The following is a 21,725-nucleotide window of genomic DNA, read 5'->3' as shown; positions in this document are numbered from 1 at the left end:
CCCGAACCTCAGCGGAGGTCTCAGCCGGATGGTAAAGAAGAATGCTTCGCCGAATGCTGAAACTGTTACCTACAGGGCGGCGTGGAGTTGTTATTGCCACCGCCTCGGCCGCCATCGACTTTTGGTCACCAGTTTCCGCCATAACCTCAAGCCAAACACGCTTTCTGATGATGGCCGGGATTGTGTCGCTGCAAATAACAAAACAGTACTGGTCTGCAACTCGCTGTACAGTCAGGTGCGTGTGAAACAGACGCGGAAAGATGTTATACCTGCCCCCACCCTTGTTATCTCGTAGGAGGAGCGGATAATAAAGAGGTTCATTTCTTCAGTCCACTTCATGCGCCACCAACGCGACCCTAATGAAGTGGTCGTTACAGATTGTGGCGAAACAGCTGCAGCAAGCGGAACTATGATACTGCTCACAATTAGCGGTGCTGGCACCGTGCTATCCATTACGGGAACCCAACCCAATCACTAAGTCAGACGACTCCCTGTTATCCGTTTCGGATCTTAGATTTCTTTTCTTCGCCATCTAATGGATTTACATTTTATCCCTAACTGCCAGGTGTAGTGTCAGCTGCCTCAGTGAATAATTTACAAGATTGCGAAGTTCCTGCACTTTTCTCACCTGCCCCCTGAGACGCTGCGTTGGCGTACAACCATTCAGACTAAAGCCATCTATTATTGTTTTATTTTGTATTTCCATGTATTTACGTCTTTAGATTGAATTATAGAGAAATGAATTGAAGCTAACTTTGAGGAGCCCCTCTTCCTTACTAGACCCGCAAAATTGACTCAATTAAGAGGCATCCTCCCAATGGTCTGAGGATGCCAAGAAAGGGTGGAAACCCAAAGGCCGCGACTCGTTGCACATCTGAGGCAAGAGAAGCATTCATTGAGTATGCGATCTGTCGTCGATCTTCCCTCTCGATTGCGTCACCCGGGTCCGAAGTTTTATGGATTTACGCATGGAACCGAGCCGTCACTATTTGTAAGATTTTTTAAATGAAATAAAATGCAGTTGATTTTTTCCTCAAACGGAATAAATTCTTTGTTAGTATATAGGTATTTCGAGTCCAAGTTATGCCCTCCTTCAGTACCTAATCAACTAAGATAATAATTCCGAATCTATGCTAAAATATTAAAATGTAACATCTTAATCTTGCAATTGCTACCCGATGACTTAATTAGAGATCGTGGAGACAGTAATGTCGCCCGGTGTCACCCTTGCCACCTCTCTTAGAACCTTTAATCGCACGTTGTCCGTGTCTTCCAGCACAGAGGGACACGGTGAATAATCATGGTATGGAAAGGAGTCATTTATGTGAATGGGGGTGGTTTGAATTATCTGGTTTCGTCCGCTGCGCATGTGTAGGCTTCCTGTAGGTATTAAAAGAGATCCCTTTCTCCTCTCTGGTGATCCTTAAATCAAGAATCGGGAATTCCTCTCCATCGACCTCTACCTGGATCGTAAATCTTAGGATCGATGTACCTTATTCAGCACCTCCAGCATTAACTCCACTTTGTCTTCCTGGACAATGGTGAAATTGTCATCTACATACCTTGACCAGATCTTTGGGAGTAGGTCTTTGGAAAGTAGATCATTCTCAATCTTGTTCATGAATACGTCACTTAGAAACAGTGATAGGGGGTTCCCAATTGCCACCCCTCTGGTTCCTTTGTAGAACTTTCCTCTGAATGTTAGATAACTCTCCGACATGCATGCCGCCGCAAGGATCCCTGTTTCTCTTTTCCTCGACAAGGATGTGAGATTTTTACTCAATAGCCACTTCTCCAGATATAAAAGCGACTTTGAGGACATACAGTTCTCATTTAAAACTCACGGAAGAGATCTACGTGATTCGACATCAGCGGCGGTAATGTAGGACATAATTCTGAAAGGTGGAAGCAATCCGACTATTATTAACAAAGTTATAGAAGGTCAAAGTTTCGCATTTGAGGTAAATTTATGGCACGGTAAGACGCGTATGACGCCACCATCATGTAAAGTAAACTTATATGAACACCAGGATCCATGAAGACGTTTTAGTTTTCCTTTTTCTGGCTTTTTTAAGTTATTTGGATATAATTCTTGGAGAACCTGCTGTGTGATAAGTTCCCGGTGAGGAACATAAGACGCTTCTGGGGGCTGCTCTTTTAGATCGAGTTGTTCCTCTGTATTAGCTCCTTTTCCTCTTCCAGAAGAAGAGCGACGAACTGATACACAACCCGATGAACATTGTTCCTGGCAGCTGTTATTAACCTTGCTTGCCACATCAGTCCCTTAGGGTCCGGATGCAAGTGCACCGGCCATTTTACAACTTGGGGGACTGTAGTTACTTTCTTTTATGGCGACTAGGGTGATCTGCCGGCCCGGCCTTTTCCATTTGCATCGTTTTGTAGGTACCCCAAATAGTCATTTTCAAACTTTTCTCAGAAACGCTTTTGAAGCTCTTTAATTAGGAGCCCCCTTTTTGTAGCTGGCAGATTCTCGCGCAAAACGCACCGGCAAATCATGACCGTTGTACACCAAAGAATATAGCGGTCTGCTGTTGAGTAATGCCACCCAAATACAAAAGCCGATACAAAAATTTTTACAAGACAAGTTTGATGGAGAGGGCATTTGTTTGATATATCGTTTCAAACTGCCTATAGTTGCCTCAAATAACCCTCCTAGTGACTGGTTCTAGGGGGCTGTGATACCATATAATCTGCCTCTGGCTCATGAGCCCTGGACATTGCTGTTCCACCTTTTGTTAGCCTTCCCGGAGCGCTTTCGAGGCTCCCACTTGTGAAGTTGTCGGAACGAATCGTTCTACGTTGAACTCTTCTACACACGATCTGAATCTTTCTAACGCCGCCAGATTTGCATTCATCGTAAGGTCCAAACATATCTCCAAATGTATGGCCTTAGTGGCCATACATACAAACACGGCTACGTACACCTAGTTTAGTTTTTGGTGTCCGCAGATTTGAAGCTTTCACCTTTCACCACAGAGATCCGTTCCATCGTTCTCAAACACTTTTGCCGGCCTCACCTTTGATTCAGTTCATGTAGTTGCCTCATCATCCAGACTATCGTGTATATCCTTAAACAGTTCTGCCAGAAAAACTACGCTCTCCAGTTCAAGTTTTGGGTTAGTGCATACTTGGGTTTATTCGTGTCTTAAGAGACGTTACCTGTTTCCGAGCTGCAATTAGTCGTACGTCGAAACCATTTTTGGACATCCTACGACTGTACACGACCGCGCACATCCATCACCTGATGCATTACTAAATCCTACTAGCTCCATTTCTTCCTTTGAGTTTTTGTGCCCAGTCCAGTGTGGGATACACACTCCAGAAATGGCATCATCCCAACTGTACCCTTCCTGCCACAACCGCTGAATTTCGATCCTCAGCCTCATTATAACGGACAGCAACCAACCGATCGGATCGTATATGCTGGCCGCTAAACTCAATACCCTTCGTTTGGTATAGACAATTTTCTCACACAGGTTGATTTTATAACGAAAACAATCCTCCTTAGGGCTATAATGCAATCCTATGATTCTAATGCTGCCTTCCAACTTCTCGAGTTCTATGTATAATTCAATTCGCTTGCTTTCGGCAACATCCCGTAAAATTTCAGGGTCATTGGACGTCCATCTGGTTAGAGGGAATTTCGCACTCTCTAAAATTTCCGACAGTTTTTTTAAGAGTGCTTTGGGCTTTCTCCAAACTATCAGCCTCATACCTATAACAGGTCAACCATATAAAAAGCGTGTTTGATAACCCATTGAATCTCCTTATCATTAATATTATCTTCTGCCGTCTGATGACGGGTTCGGATGACCTGCCAAGGGGAGCAATCCACGCCGTAAATAACAATTCTCAGGAAATACTCCATCAACGGTTCCTCGCTATTTGCTCTTTAAAATCCTAAACCTATTCTGATCCTCCGCCCTTAACAGTATCTGTCTGTACATTTTGGTAAAGTCACTAGAAAAGTTAAATTTGAACTTGCGTATTTTTGTCACGATGCCAAATATATGCTTCTGTAATTTTGGACCGGAATGAATTACTTCATTGAGACTAACCCCATTTGACGACAGGCACGAAGCGTTAAATACATTCCGTAGCTCCATGGGCGTTCCGTTTTGCCGCAATACACTCAGGAATGGAATGTAACATACTTCTCTCGAAGTATACCCCCACATCTTGGCACCTCCGTCATATGTATCATGGTCAAATATTCACGCATGAACTCATTCGACTTGTTTAAGCTCAACATCTTACGACCATCTTTTTTCTTGGTCCAGGAACTACCTCACTATTATCATCATCAACGGCGCAACAATCGGTATCCGGTCTAGGCCTGCCTTAATAAGGAACTCTAAACATCCCGGTTTTGCGCCGAGGTCCACCAATTCCATATCCCTAAAAGCTGTCTGGCGTCCTGACCTACACCATCGCTCCATCTTAGGCAGGGTCTGCCTCGTCTTCTTTTTCCACCATAGATATTGCCCTTATAGACTTTCTGGGTGGGATCATCCTCATCCATACGGATTAAGTGACCCGCCCACCGTAACCTATTGAGCCAGATTTTATCCACAATCGGACGGTCATGGTATCGCTCATAGATTTCGTCATTGTGTAGGCTACGAACCGTCCATCCTCATGTAGGGGGCCAAAAATTCTTCGGAGGATTCTTCTCTCGAACGCGGCCAAGAGTTCGCAATTTTTCTTACTAAGAACCCAAGTTTCCGAGGAATACATGAGGACTGGCAAGATCATAGTCTTGTACAGTAAGAGCTTTGACCCAATGGTAGACGTTTCGAGGGAACAGTTCTTGTAAGCTGAAGTAGACTCTGTTGGCTGACAACAGCCGTGTGCGGATTTCACCATCGTAGCTGTTATCGGTTGTGATTTTCGACCCTAGATACGAGAAATTGTCAAAGGTCTCAAAGTCGTATTCTCCTATCCTTATTCTTCTTCGTGTTTGACCAGTGCAGTTTAGTGTTGTTGGTTGATTCGTCTTCGGTGCTGACGTTGCCACCATATGTTACATCAGCCCTATATTGGGACAGGGTATCGGCTAACTGCTTGGTAGCTCCATCTCTGTACAGGGAGCGCACGTTCCATAAGAAAATGCGCAAATCGTTATTCCTTTGTCGTTCCCGGGTTCATCGTTGTGTAGTCAATCCAGTCCGAGGTTCCTGTTGCGGCTTCATAACAGGTTGTTTTCCGTGATGGGTTATCAGCCCTATCCAACCCCCAACTTGGACGACCAGTTGATACAACTTGTCCTGTTTTTAAGCGCGAAGCGGTCATTACGTGGAGGTGGAGATAGGGTTTGGTAGTAGAGCTGTTGGTGTTGATTCAGCAGGCGTTTCACCGTGGGGCCTATACTAACGTTTGACCACCAATTATCCCGTCAAAATCCATTTGAAAAAATAACACGAGCTGAAGCTAGACGCCAGAAACTACTCTGAAAAAACACGCCTGTAGGTGACAATTCCACAAGTAACCCTAAAAATGCAACGGTTGATATGCAATTCCAACGCAAGGCAACTCGAAGGGGGCCGCACCACTGTTACTACAAAACTTCGAAAAAGTGCAACGGTCGATACGCCGCACTAACGCAACACAAATCAATTTCTAACAACCACAAACACCACAGTTATAAACATTTATTTTCACTACCTTCATAAAACAGCGAAGTTTTATATAACACTTGAGAAACTGATGTGTTCAGAATGACTTCCGACGGCACCTCACCCTCAATCTTGACTAGCACAGGAAACCAGGATAAGGAAGAGGCGAGACGATAAAGTGGTCAGGCAGGATCCTGTACTTCGGTGCTCGGGACACCTAACTTCGTCCAACCATGCAGCAAATAAATAAAAACCACGGAACAGTCGTCGATAGCATAATTCAAACAAAAATATAAAATATCAAACAGTTTATTCTGTAATAGAAACGTTGAATATTATAATAGAATGTCGTATATTTCAGACGAAAAACATTGGATTTGATTCTCTTATTGTATCTATACATCGCGTTCTATATTCTTCCGCAAGTCTGCTCATATCCAATCGAACTCTGGAACGAGAATCACTATCAGATGAATATGCCCCCATACTCGACGGTATATAGTATCTACTTACCCATCAATTAAAACTCGTCCCCTTGCCGCCATAAGATGCGCATAATAGGCTGGCGCTGGATACGAAACAGCCCGATTGCATCTAGTGAACATATGACAAAGAGCGTAAGTCACAGCCTGCAAGCTATCTGGGTCGAAATTATTGTCGTCCCGTATAACGCAATATTTCGAGGGCTTTGCCGTGCCTTGTATCGATTCATGACTGACGAGGAAAAATTGTTTCTCGCCTGGGTGCGTAATAGTGGTGTCAACCACTGTTCCTGGTAACACATTTTGATTACTATCCCTCGGGTGAACAATGTCAGATGGAACCGGCGGGAAGAATCGTGTGTGATGTCGCTTCTGAACCACCAAACAAGTCAGCTTTGGTTTGTAGTTCGGTTTTACCTGAAATTGAGTTTGCTTCAAAAAACTGAATGCTACCACCGGACAATTCAACACTTACTCTAGCGAACGCTCTATTAATTGCGCTCAGCTCTATCTCCTCCAATTGCTTGAACTGTCCATCAGAGACACCGTCACGATAATAAATAATATGCGTGGGGAATTGGTTACGTTTCCGATTGAAAAAAAAGCAGTTGTTCTAATACGATGTTTTCCATATCTTCAATCATCTCTTTTTTAGCTTCCTGTAAACGCCAGCACGCATTGTACTGGAAGGCATTTACATCGTGTGAAGCTACAACACCGACAACGCTAGGGATATGTGATTGATCCGGGGATGGATGTGTTACATCGGCTCCCAAAAGCATCACGGCAGTGTTCTTGATAAATTGTATTTCCATGGATGGTCTCAACATGTGATTCACTCCATTAAGTTTGGCGTTGACTTTTAAAAAAATATTTGCGATGGTAGACTGATTCATTTTCTTTTGCACAGTGACCCATTTCACACACTGTGTCACTATTTTCAGGTCGATCTCAGCTATTTGTTTCACCTTAGAATATGTGTCGCCAAAGCTATCTATTATAACGAAAACAATCGAACAGCCCGCCTTTTTCAATTTTTGTAGTTTCTCGCGAATAGAGCGAACCTGTAACGCCTTCGACAACTCGTACTTATCTTGAACATCCATGTCGTTTTTTCGAGCTTCATTAATTATCTGCGAATTAAAGAAAACTGTAATACCGAATAAAATGCAAATGCGGTAAATTTGTTTTACTTTCTTAGCAAACTCTACAACGGCACCATCGTTAGCTCGGGTGGTTATCAAAATTCCGAACTTCTGCAGGGGAGCGGGTTGCAAATATTTCGATCTATCTGCTCGCCAGCTTCCTTTTTGTGGCATTATCGAATTTTCCTTATATTGTATCGTCGGAGGTTGAATGTTCCTCGCAATTACCTTGATGAATTCAGAGTCTAATGATAGTCGGAATCCTTGCATTACATCATTCGCGTTATGGCGAAATGAGTTAAACATTTCAAAAATTTTACTCTTTCTGATCGTTGTGGACGTAGCAGCATGCCCAGATATTTTGCCCCCGTTGGACCCTGCACAACTCAATCGGCAAGTAAATTCTCCGTACAGTGCCGACTGACACGCACGGAAAATCAGGGTTTCGCAGGCTGTAGTTTTTACTCCGATAGTATTCTTCAATTGTCATGGACGTTTGAGTTTCATCATTTATAAATGTCTTTCTATTCGCAGGCTCTGCTAAACCGTTTGCCTTGTACAACTTACACGCCCCATTCATGCAAGCTGGAGGAGTGTAGATTATATTGAGATTCCTTATGTAACTGTTGGCTTGGTCGAAATTGCTCTTCAACTTCAAATAAACATCCTCAAGGGTTAAATTCCTGGGGAATCCTTTGTGGGCAACATCAATATTCAACATCGGAGAATCTCCTAGAGTAGCTGATTGATAGAGTCCCAACCACAACTCAAACAGATCACCCAGCTTCTCCGGGTGTGTAGGCTTCGTATAGAAAGCACGACCAGCTTGTTTTGACTTCCGAGATGGGGGTGGTCGTAGGACAACATCAATACACTGCAAAGCGCGCAATGGCTTTTCGCCGATACCAGTATTATGATAACTGAAATGAATGAATCAGAAAAGTGCTTTGCCGTATGTGACAACACTCACTTCTTCAGGGCCATCAAGTCAATCTCTAAATCTCTCGCTTCTTTCATAGTAATTTTGATTTCTTTATTCGCAGTGGTTTCGCCATCAATGAATTGTACCTAGAAGACACGAAAAACCCAAAGTTAAATTTGGAAAAAAAAACAAATGCAGCAGATTTCTTACCACATGCTCAACGCCCAGGAAATTAGGTGGAACTTTGACCGCAGAATATGCAATATTCTTCCCATCGAATGCAATAGGGAAACTTCCCCGCTGACCGGCATTTGCACTCAAAACTTGCGTTCGTAACTGCTCAAAAGCAACTGGCCGAAAACGAGTGGGTCGTTCTAGGTTGAATTGGACATCATATTGATAGGCAACTTTTGGCATCTTGTCCATGATTATTTTAACATAGTTGGCTTCGATTGGATGTTGTGTGCCATTTTTTCCACACCATTTGAAATTTTTGGGGTCCGGAGGGGTGGTTCTTAAGTTGAAATCCGCTAGAACACCTTTTATAGGCGTCTGTGTTTTTGAACTCGTTTTAGACTTTTCACTTGAAGTCGAGCTTACGGATAATGTTTCAAATTTACTTTCAACCGCTTTTCCTGGGGGTGGTCGATCGTCTTGTTGACGTCTTGCTTGTTCACTTCCTCTCTGTTGTTGATAACCTTCTTGTCTTGGTTGTTGGCCTCTCCATTCTGATTTTTGACCTTGCCACCATGATTGCTGGCCTGCTCCTGATTGTTGAGGCTGTCGACCGCCGCCTCGAGGTTGTTGACCGCCTCCTCGAGGTTCTTGACCTCCTCCCCGAGGTTGTTGACCTCCTCCTCGAGGTAGTTGACCTCCCCATCCCGCCTGTTGTTGACCTTCTCCCCGAGGTCGTTGGTCTTCACCCCGAGGTTGTTGACCCCCCCATCCCGCTTGTTGTTGACCTCCCCATCCCACCTGTTGTTGACCTTCTCCCCGAGGTCGTTGGTCTCCACCCCGAGGTTGTTGACCTCCCCATCCCGCCTGTTGTTGACCTCCACCTCGAGGTTGTTGACCTACTTCTCCCTGTTGTTGACCTGTTGTCACACTAGCTGGACCCTGTTCTGATTTTATTTCCCTTTTTACGACGGCCCCTGGATCTCCCGACGGACCTGTATTGAGGAAACGTAAAATTGTTTTTAAAAACAGTAAAAGTAATTCGGATTTTCAATTTTACGATTTTAATTGAGAATTTATTTTTAACGACGTTATCATAGTTAAAAGCTCTTTTGAAAATATGTCTGCGACTTGGCGATTGTTTTTTGGACGCTGATAATAACTCTAAATTCTTTGACGCGCCGTTTAAAGATTTCTGCAACTTGAATCTTCGCAGACTGTTCAAGCACAGGGCCTGTTATAAGAGCGGTTGGTTGGATCTAGGAATTGACTACGGCTAATGTACGTAACAAAAGGTATGCTGACATCGATCTCGAAGGAGAGCTCCAACCTCCCCAAACTTAACACGATTGTCGTTCGACAATAGAAGAGCTACCTTTCTGACCGAACGACAAACAGTTCACCGGAGAATTTTGACAAGCCTTCTATCATACTCAAAAAAAGCTCCCTTTCTCTGGTGCAAGTTGTCAGATGTTTGACAAGCGTTTTATGGCTATTGCAATTGTGCAATCCGTGCCCAAAAACAATGCCGGATTATACTTACACGGCAGGTAGTCACGTTAAGTTCTCAAGAACTTCATATCACTTTACTCCGAGAATAAAATCAGATGAGCTAGAAACAATTTCTCCGAAATAGAAGTTATGTCCCAGAAATAACAACAAAGGGTTGTTCCGTTCTTTCTAAAAATATATCGGATTTGTGTTCCGTTTAGATATGTACCGCACTGCTGAAAATGAGCGTGTGGTTTCGGCACTGAAAGAAAGCAGGCACAGCCCTAAATCCAGGCGATCATAGACACCTGGCTTTCTCCGAATCTCAATACACCTACTTTAAAGACAAATCCATAGAAACCGCTTTTCATGAGGTAATTAGCACGCTTCAGCGCTCTACACTATATACTATGAAAATCATTCATAAAATCCACGATATGGTTTCAAACGTACAACGAATCAAAGCAAGCGAAATAGTTTAAACAACAGGCATATTCCACGGTACAGCGTTTTCCTACTTTTCAAGAAAAGATGGGTACGAGAAAAATATCGACCAAATAAGTCTACATCAAAAAGACCACATGCAGAAGATTCGTCTCCCGGCCCATTACTTGAATTTGTATCGTAGAAGAAAAGCATTGCACGTTTTTGACGCTTTTCAATCACTTGTGCGTGAAAAATTCTGCCCATCACTTCGATGGTGTTGTTGCTAGAAGAGAGTTACAACAGAACATACGATGTTATGTTATTACATTCCAATTCCAATTTGATTTGTGTACCACCCCGCTCCATGCCAAAAGACCAAAAAAGAATAGATTATTTTCAAAAAGCCAAGCAGGAGCTTTTGATTACCGGAACTTAACCCACTAAAAACATTTGAGGAGCAATGAAGAACATAAAATTTTCAAGAAAAATATAATGAAAAAGATACAGTTAACAAACCCTTATGATGGTTAAGCATGAAGCGATTGAATCTATTGAAAGTACGCCATGAAGAGTAAGAGTTATGATTCCAGCAAAAGACATTTTGACGAGATATTAAATTTTTACTTTTAATGTTATGAAACAGTATATTTCAAATGTCTACTCAATGCTGTTTGACAACCTATATTTCCCTCCGTTTTCGAAATACCGAAAATTCTTACTTTTATTTTAGTCCTATTTTGGGCCATTGTACCCAAATCCGTCGTCAAATCGCGGGGCCACGGAAACCGTAATCACCCCCTTTAGAGATGCAAGATGTGCATTAAATTTCACTACCCATTATATCAGTTCAAGTCACGTCATCAGCAATGTGACGTTTCGTATTGATATTACCTTGTCTAGTCCAAGAAACATATACATTCCCTTGCTAACCATCGTGGTGAGCAGTCGCTTACTCTCCTCGGTCGGCACTGTGCTTTAACGGAAAGGACGCCGTACAGCGTTCTAACAACTTTTAGTGAATAATAATAATAAAAAAAAAAGTATATATAATAAATACCAAAGAGGCTTCACTCCAGGCAAATCAGCAACAGATCAGATTTTCTCTCTGCGACAAGCGATGGAAAAACTGTTGGAATATGGACAGTTGCACCATCTGTTCATCGACTTTAAAACCGCCTATGATAGCATAGCCAGGGTAAAACTGTACACGGCCATGAGAGAATTCAGTATCCCGACGAAATTAATAAGACTGACTAGGCTGACCCTGACCAATGTGCGAGGCCAGATAAAAGCAGCAGAATCACTCTCAAGACCATTCGACATCAACAACGGTCTACGACAAGGGGATGCCCTTTTTAATCTGGCCCTCGAGAAAGTGATCTGTGATACTGAGGTAAATGCAAGAGGTACGATCCTCTTCAAGTCCACCCAACTACTGGCCTATGCTGACAATATCGACATCATGGGAAGAACGACCCGAGACGTACAAACTGCCTTCATCCAGATCGAGCAGGCAACTATCGGCGCGAGATCTTGGGCTGCACATCAATGAAGGCAAGACAAAATATATGGTGGCAACGTCAGCACCGAGGACGAATCAACCAACAACATCAAACCGCACTGGTCAAACACGAAGAAGAATAAGGATAGGAGAATATAACTTTGAGACCGTTGAAAATTTCTCCTATCTAGGGTCGAAAATCATAACCGATAACAGCTACGATGATGAAATCCGCGCACGGTTGTTGTCAGCCAACAGAGCCTATTTCAGCTTACAAAGACTGTTCCACTCGAAACGTCTCACCATAGGGTCAAAGCTCTTACTGTACAAGACTATAATCTTGCCAGTCCTCATGTATTCCTCGGAAACTTGGGTTCTTAGCAAGAAAAATTGAGAACTCTTGGCCGCGTTCGAAAGAAGAATCCTCCGAAGAATTTTTTGGCCGCGTTCGAGAGAAGAATCTTCCGAAGAATTTTTGGCCCCCTACGTGAGGATGGTCGATTCCGTAGCCTACACAATGACGAAATCTATGAGCGATACCATGACCGTCCGGTTGTGGATAAAATCCGGCTCAATAGGTTACGGTGGGCGGGTCACTTAATCCGTATGGATGAGGATGATCCCACCCGGAAAGTCTATAAGGGCAATATCTATGGTAGGAAAAGAAGACGAGGCAGACCCTGCCTAAGATGGAGCGATGGTGTAGGACGCCAGACAGCTTTTAGGGATATCGAATTGGTGGACCTCGGTGCAAAACCGGGATGTCTGGAGTTCCTTATTAAGGCAGGCCTAGACTGGATACCGGTTGTTGCGCCGATGATATACGAGTATAGTAAATATTAAAAAAAAAAAAACTCAACGAATGTTAAGTGCACAAAGGGAAAAAGGAAATTAATACCCAATATGAAAATTCTCACCTACGAGGTGATTAGTACGTAAGTTGAGTCGGTAGCATTGGTCCGGACCCACCATTATGGAGGACTTTGATCCCCCAGACGCAAAACCCCAGATATCTCATTCTTAGAATCCCCAAACCCTCCAAAAGTACACTTAAGGCATCCAAAAGACTTGACTTCAAGAGCCTTCCAAACGATACTCTAGTCATTTGCAAGAAGCAATGTGGAGATCTGAAATCCAGATCTAAAGGTGCTTGAAAACATCTTACCCTTCTTTCTCCCTTCAATGCGGAACAGACACAGTTTCTAGCACCGCCAACCACGCGCTCCGGGGAACATCCCCCAACACAAACAAACAATGTGACAAAAATCCAAGTCACTTACAATGAAGATATTGCCTATCCTCAATATGCAGTCATTATACAGGGAAAAAATGGCGTGTATCTGGACGACGTTAGCGTCTCCAGGAAACTGCAGGCCAGCAAAGTCAAAGGGGTAACCGAAATCATTAAAATCGGAAAGGCCAGAGATCACCATCAATCAATCAATCAATGATCACTTTCAACTCCCCGCACTCCCCACGTTTCCAAGAAATGTCAAAACTAAGACCGGCTTCGAAAAGTACTAATCGAGATCTTTAATTTGATACCCCCCATGTTGGATCAGGGCCTTGAAGTGTGTTAGAGCACTTCATTCAAGACCGTAACGGTACACTAGGAGACAATGTGGTCAGCATTGCGCTCGCCCGAGATTATTACCCTGATTTGACTCAGGTACTCATTCACAGCTGAGTCGACTGGTATCCCACGTCAAATCACGATACAAATTCCACTGCCACCAGTGAGATTTGAACCGCAACCTGCCGCACGGCAGCCTTGTGCTCTAACCACTCAGCTATCCGGACACCACATGACTATATTTGATGAAAAAAAATTGTACACCCCCCTTTTGCATGTATGGGGACCCCTCCTTAAATTCAACATAAAAGGATATAACTCACTGTATGTGTGAGCGTTCACAGTTTCCACCTTTCTACCAAATTTGGTGTCAATCGCTATAACCGTCTCCGAGAAAAATGCGTATGACGGACAGACAGACAGACGGAAAACCGATTTTAATAAGGTTTTGTGTTTACACAAAACCTTAAAAAGGACCATCACGCCTCCAATAACAAAACCATCGATGGCAGTACCCGCCAACAACACACCCCCCAAAAGCCAGGAAGACACACCCAAACACCTACAGACAAACAGACTCAACCACATTCGACTCTAAATCAGCATGGGCCGCCATCCATAGTAACGAACCTCTCAAACATTAACGACACATACGAAAACATAATAAAACAACTATTTCAGATAATAAACAAATCAAACTACAACATTGTCTCAGACGATGGAAGGAAAACGATAAACGGCCTTAGGTCTACTTACAACAGAACAAACAGCACCAAAGACTTGGTACAAATCAAATTGCTTGCTAACCTCTCATCCCCCTGAAAATACTACAATTCAATATACAGAGTCTCAGGAGAAATTTCGATGAACTAGAAGTCTTTCTCCAACAAAACAAAATCGAAGTAGCACCGCTTCAGGAAACGTTTTGCCCGTAGCACGGATGCCTACTCCTCATCCAATTATCATATCTCCCTCCTACATAGACCAGACGGTTATGGTGGCCTCGCCACTTTCATTCATAAAAGGTATAAATTTAAAACCATAGAGATAAACACTCAAATAGAATCTCAATCCTTTTGAAATCTCCACAAAATACAAAAAGATCTACCTAATGTATACTGCCCACCAAAAACTCCTAAAAATACGCTAAAACGCGACCTGACATTCATATTTGATGCCCATCAATTTCACACACTCACTGTACTAGCAGATTTCAATGGCCACGGAAGAACTTGAAGTAACACCATCGATGGCGCCAAGTAATTGAGGAAATGACCCAAAAATACTGCTTCCGCGTAGTCAACCTTGAAGGTCCAGCCTTTGTCAACAACAGAAATAGGAAAACTGCCACCAACAACCCTATCAAACTGGGAAACTTTAGACTCAGCGAACTATACACAGAAAAAATCCGGCGACTCTAAGGCTATCGGAGGTACAGAACCCTCCAAAAGTTTCAAGCGCACGAGGAAATAACACTGTCCTGGCGCAAAGTAAACTTGGCCAAAAAAAATTCCTGGGAAAAGACAACCGAGAAACTGAACAATCAGATGGGAGAGAATTATATAACCTGGCAAAGGAGCTAAAGAACCGACTTCAGCCGCAAAGACCAACCGAAACCTAGACCAGTCTCCAAACAACAAACTTCCTCTCGTTCCTGAAAAACCAAACAAACCAACCCAGCCACCCGCCTTTATTGCCACTCCCCATAAACACATCACATATCACCATGGAAGAACTGGATTTTATATTAAAAAGGAAGTCAAAGGCCACTGCCCTTGGTACAAACAAATTACCTACCAAATGATCAGATCCCTTGACCCGGTCCAGAAAGACAAGTTTCTAGCAATCCTGAACCAATGTTGGACCCGCAACTATATCCCTCCAGAATGGCGAAAATTCAAAATAGTACCCATTCTAAAGCGACATAAACAACCGAATGACCCCAAAACTTAGGATCGATTGCCTTACTAAATGTCTCCGTTAAACTCATCAATCAAACGGTTCTGGGGAAACTCTACCAACACATTGACAGAGAGAAAGCTATCCCTCCACATTCCTTTGCATTCCAGAAACATAAATCCACCACCGACTGGATTAACTCAGTAATAAAAAGTATCCAACGCCTTAAATCTCAAAATCGGGTTCCTATTCCCGTCATCGTTGATTTTACGGACGCATTTGAGTCGGTAGATGTTAACATCCTGAGCGAAATACTTACGAACATCCGCACACCAATCGAGCTCCACTCCTGGATCATAAACTTCCTTTGGAACAGAACCCTAACACTGAACACTATGCAAACAGTTGTCAACAATGGACTTCCACAGAGAAGTTGCCTGAGCGCCACGCTATTCAACCTTTACACTGCAGCACTTCATAAAATTTCCGATGCCCAAAACTAAATATTCCAATTTGCCGATGATTGTCTGCTACTCACTAGTGGACCCACTACAGAAGGGGCGCTTAGAAACACCAAGACTCTAACCGAGAAATTAAGGGGGTCATCCCGTGTGTCGGGTTGGAGAAATCGATTTTTTTTTTTTGCATGAATTGTATCTATATATAGTGGAGAATATGTGGGCAAAGGGATTTTCCGATATTCCGAGTCCTTCAGAAATTACAGGGTTAAACAGGTAAGGAGTCTGCAGTCGCGGCTAGAGTACTCGATGAGAAAGAGCATCGAATCTTTTTTTATCTGTTAGTTTTTTACCTGAGCCTTATAAATTCGAACACAGGTATAAATATAAAAAGATGGAAAACCAATCAATTGTCTAAACTTATTTGCTGTTTGGAATAAAAAGGGTAATCCAGTCTAGAGTGAGCACTGAAAGACGTTCAAGTTATACTCAGTTATATTTTGTTGTAAGTATTGTGCTGTTTGTGTGTTCAGTGATTTTTTTAAATGGGTCGTACGAAGGGAGATCACTTTAACGTTCAACGTCATGCTCGCACTAAAAAACCAGTATTTCATGGGAATCGATACTTATCAGAGAAGAAAAAGGACTTCGCATTAACATCAGCAAAGAAACTTTTAGGAAGCATGAGCATGGATGTTCCAATTGCGACAAGTTTTGTATATTGTATATTGGACTTTGCTGGAATTGTCTCCGGTATTTCTGCTAATTTCTGCAAATAATAAAATATACGTAGCAGTAAAAAAGGAATACGTAGGACATGTCGAGGAAAGAATGGGAACGCGGCTTAGAAATGCAAAGAAGAATCACAAAGGCATTGATGGAAAAGGGGCTGGAAAACTTACTGATAAGGACCTTACTACATTTCCTGGGCTGGCTATTCGTCGACACGCAAATTCGATAGAAGGAATGAAGCAAGAAATTTGGGCAACTTTCTTCCATAAATGTTCTACAGTCGAAAATCCTCAGCATCAAAATTGTCCAACAGGCGAGGACAGTTGGTGCAAATGGAGCTAAAGGAGAACTGGATAGTTTTTACCACGAGAAGGCACCTTTGACTGAAGAAGTTCAAACAGTCATCAAACCAATCTACGAAGATTTGTCACGAGATGATCTCTTGAACAGATTTTTAGGAGCAGAGACCCAGAATAACAATGAGTCGTTAAATGCATTGATCTGAACTTTCGCTCCTAAACACCTACATTCTGGGGCCAAGGTCGTAGAAATAGCCACTTTCCTGGCTGTAATTATTTTCAATGAAGGATTCAATGGCATTCTCAAAATTCTAGTGACAATGGGATGTCAAGTTGGTCACATATGTCAGGTTTATGCCGACCACCGTAATGAAGCGCGAATTTGGCGGTCCGAACGACGTTCGACTGACCTCGCTAAAAGAGCCACAATTGACACCAGAGAGCAACAATCGGCCTCACAAGACTTTTTTGAAGAAACGGAGGGTGTTCTCTATCGATCAGGTATAGCAGATTAATGGTGAGCTAAAATTTTACTGTTGATAATCACATTTAAATTTTCAAATGCGTTTTTCTCGAAACTGCATCTTGAAAATCGGCTGCCACCATAGCTCAAAATCTATCCAACCAAATTCTTTGAAATTTTCACGGCTTCTTTAGTACATATTTCTACGGTCCGCAAACTAGGATAATTGCAATCGGACTGGTCGTTTTTTTTTTATTCATAAAAAAAGCCGTAAAAAAACACCAAAATCCAAAAAATTAAGTTTAAAAGCCCACCAAAAATTTACCTTTTAATATTTTCTAATTATCCTAGTTTGCGGACCGTGGAATATTGTCCACATTAAAATGCCGTTTAGTTTTTTTCGTTCAGATGAACACAGCGTCCTCCAGCGTGGCAGCAGAAAAACACCTTTTTTTGGAGATGGGTGCATAAATTAACACCTATTCCAAAAATTAGCTACGAAATCAAGCTGAAAAATTTATCACATATACAAGAGATATCAATAAACATATGGTGAAAAAATCACGTTTCTATCTTTATCCAGTCCTTCAAAATAATTTTTCAAAAAAAGGCAAAAAAAACGGCCTTCGCACGGGATGACCCCCTTAAGCCGCCTATCAAATGACCTCAGGTTGAAAATTAACCATGCAAAATCCAAACTCATCCTCTTCAATAGGACCAAAGAAAACTCGGTACAACTGGAAATTAACCAAAGTACAATAACAATCGCTCATCGTATCAAATACCTGGGTATTCTCCTTACAAACAACCTTACCACCAGTACATATTTCTCCGCTAAAATAGTGGAAAACTCCCTACCGAAGGAGGTTATCAGCTCCCTAACGAATTTCAACTCAAACCTACACCCTCAGAAAGGTCTCAACATCTTCAGATCTCTTCTTAGGTCTAGAGCTGACTATGCAAACCCACTCAATCTAAACATCCCTAAATACACACTGTCGAAAGTAGAGTCGCAGCACAGAACCCAAATAAAGTGCATCTTGGGTCTTTCAAACTCAACATCGAACCACGTTGTGTACGTTCTTGCTAAAAAAAAAAAAACTCCCACATGAGTATCGGCAGACACTTCAATCTCTGAAATCCCTAATAAACACTTATCACTGCCATTCCCAGAATAGATGTCCTGGACCGCAACCTACTTCCCCACATGGCAAAATCCTAGCTGAATATAATGACCTAATAGCACAAATCCAGTCACCCAGTTTGCCAAGAAAACCAGAAAACCTCTTTGTACATCCAAACATAGATCCCGCCCTACTGGAATCGCAACAATCGGAGGGCCTCAAAACCCACTTCGAATCCGTAATTCAAACGCTTCTCTCACGAGGCTATGCAGTCCTATTTACGGATACGTCGAAAACCCCTCAAGGTACCACTTGTGCGACCCTACACCTAAACCCAAACGGCACTCACATTAGAAAAATAAATCCAAACGCTTCTGTCCAAACAGCCGAACTCACAGCCATAAATTTGGCTATCAAAAACACTCAGTCATTAAAAAATTCAATATTCACAGGATGCAAGACAGCATGCTGCAAACTATTCAAGAATACTCAAACCCTAAAATCTGAATGCCTAATTTTCTGGGTCCCCGGGCACAGAGGAATTCACCAAAACACCAAAGTCGATAAAGAAGCCAAGAGAGCCCATGAGCTAACTACGGTCGCAGAAACTTGCACATCAAGCAACGATGCCCTCCAGATAGCCTACTCACGGCTATTAGCGGATTGGTACTCCAAATACCACACCACCTCCATATCTAAAGGAAAATTCTTCTATAGGATATTCCCAGCTCCGGAAACTGCAAACTGGTTCAGAAACATTTAAAACCCAAACCAAACAAATCAAAATTGCAAATAGGATCATCACCAACCACGCCTTCAACAAAAAATATCTCTACAAAGTAGGAAGACACCCTTACTGTCCACACTGCCTTGTCCCAGAAGACAACCAGCGCATCCTTATTAATTGTCCAAGATACTATTCGCTGAGAATCCGTTCAAACTTTCTTATAAACGAAGCAGACCTCAAAAGCTCCTATAAATAGTCACCCGGACCAATGGTTACACTTAGCCAAACTAATCACTACCTATAACATCGATATTTAACTTTGTACACAAAATAATTATTATACACAATTAAAAAGGGAAATATTGCACACACCGAACACATTCTAAAAAGTACGATAACGGAAAAACGAACACTAAACAGCTAGAACTCTCGCTTCCTGCATCCAGCTGGCAATACAGCCTCAGGCTAGCCAACCGGTGACATGAACTGCCTCACTTGCCAGATGTCAGGCAAAAGCACAAGTCACTACAGGAGAAAGAAGAACCATCTAGAAATCTGGCATATTGGGTACTTCCCCGAAAACTGTCATTTCACAAGTGACGCAATCGCGGGCGGTCACCGAACAACAACTCTCACGATGAAAGCATCTTTGCCCTATGATCGGCAGTTCGTCCCGCCCTCCGGCAGTATGGTTCCTGCGGGACAAGGGCATTTGCAATGGGGAACAAGGAACTGACAATCAGCAAAAGGCTGCAACTCTTCGCCTACGGTTTTGAGCCGCCATTTTTTTCACTCACTAAGGGAAATGTTAATTTTGCACTTACCTGGCTGTGGTTGCGTCACGCCATGTTGTTTCGGTGATTTCTCATCCTGCTTTTGCTCGGGCTGCGTTGGTGGGTGCTCCTCTCTTCCTCCTGCGCCCGCCCCTTGGTCTTCCAGCTTCTTCCCTTTACCCTTATTTTCTGCAAAATATAAAATATCTTCATTAGGAACGAAACCAAACGCACGAAAATTATAATCTTACTTCCTTTGCCCATTTTAATAGGATCAAGCTCTCTACGCACAATGAATTGTCTTCTAGAAAATTTCGCAAGATAACTCCGATACGACCTCACACAATTGATATAACGTATTGAAATCCCCGAGTTGAAGTCGGTAGTTTAGTAACAAGATTGCAAACAACACTAGAATCCCACTCAAAGCTGAAGAGCGTTCAATGTGTAATTTGGAATTGAATGGGTGTCGCTTAAAGATGCCTACAGACGAAATAGCTAGTTAAGTTGGAAAGTGACGAAACTCGAGCTGCAGACTTGAGTTGCAAAAACGGTTACAAGAATAATAAGAAATTCAGATATTTGTGGGTGGAGCTCCAGGTTTACAATTAAGTTGCATCACAGATCTCTGTTCCTAATAAAGTTGGATGATAGGTGTTAAGTGAATTGTAACTTGGCCGGAAACCAGGCTGCTCTAACTATGGGCGGCTTAGTGAATTACAAATCGCCTCTTAAGGTAAGGACGCAGGTGAATATTACACATAGAAGAAGAGATACGATGAAGACATTTCCTCCTCTTGATATTATGCAGAGGCTACCAGCCCAAAACGTATGCGATTCATCTGATTCCTACGAACACGACTAGAAGTCTCCGAATCATGACAACTTGAAGAAATTTCTAGACTTCTTCTTTAAAATCTTTTTATATATTTAAAACTTAAACAGATGAAAATACAAACTAATCTACATGCTTAAATTAAAGAATAACAGGAAAAGATGTCTATCTGCTCAACTCCAATTCTGCACTGACTGAATAAATTTCGAACGTTGTTAACTCCCCTGCGCCACGAACTTCCCTAATCAGCTCATCTAGCCGACATCAGCTGATTGGAATGTAAACAAAAATAACAACAAAAGCGTCGAACTTCGCCGAAGTGCTTCGAATTCGAGCGAACGGCGGCAGGAACACATCCAAACAAATCACGAGCTGCACTGGCTGCCGCAGCGGTAGTAGGCGACGTCAAAACAAAGCCCGGGAGTGGAAAATTAAAGTCATACAAAAGCTGCGACCACGGCCCGAGCTGTCAAAGTGTCACCGGCGGACATTTTCGTTACCCGTTCCTCGGATTCGAGGCCCTACCTAACGGCTTGGCACGCTGGTGTGTCTGCAATTTTCGCAGAAGTCCACTAATTTCCCGTTGATATCTGGATCACAGTAGATCTACTATAGGCAGGACCCTTACTAAAATGACCCCATTTGCGAATGTGCTTGCAGAAGCTTATCTGTACACATCAGAGACGCTAAACAAAAAAAAGGCATAATCTTCGTCAAATCGTATCGGTAAGAGAGAGATCGGTGAGCTTTTGCTATTCTGGTACTACGGCGTGCTCACCCATATAGCAAAAAGATGTTTCACGTATTCACTTATACATAAGTAAAAACTTGCCAATCTCACCAATACATTGGCAAGTCCGGGCGGTATGTCAAACACAGCTCAAGGGCAAAACAATTTGAAATCGTGTGTACTCGCACTGATTTCCCCCCTTAAGGGGCAAGGGGGAGTGTGGTAGCTGTCTAGTATCTAACTGTGATCTGGATATTCTTTTTTTCATCCAATTTGTGCATCAGATCTTGTGTGTCGTCAGCGGCGACGAGAGCACGAACTAGTTGCGACTGTCC

General features: G+C 42.7%; 1 pseudogene; it reads right to left on the bottom strand.

The window, feature by feature from the left end:
• Positions 1-5,929: 5,929 nt before the first annotated feature.
• On the bottom strand, positions 5,930-20,189 carry LOC119648419 (annotated as a pseudogene).
• Positions 20,190-21,725: the final 1,536 nt, after the last annotated feature.

The sequence above is a fragment of the Hermetia illucens genome, chromosome 2 (assembly GCF_905115235.1).
Source record: "Hermetia illucens chromosome 2, iHerIll2.2.curated.20191125, whole genome shotgun sequence".
Classification (NCBI taxonomy): Eukaryota; Metazoa; Arthropoda; class Insecta; order Diptera; family Stratiomyidae; genus Hermetia; species Hermetia illucens.
The sequence above is the reverse complement of the archived record's forward strand: the minus strand, read 5'-3'. Positions and strand labels throughout refer to the sequence as shown.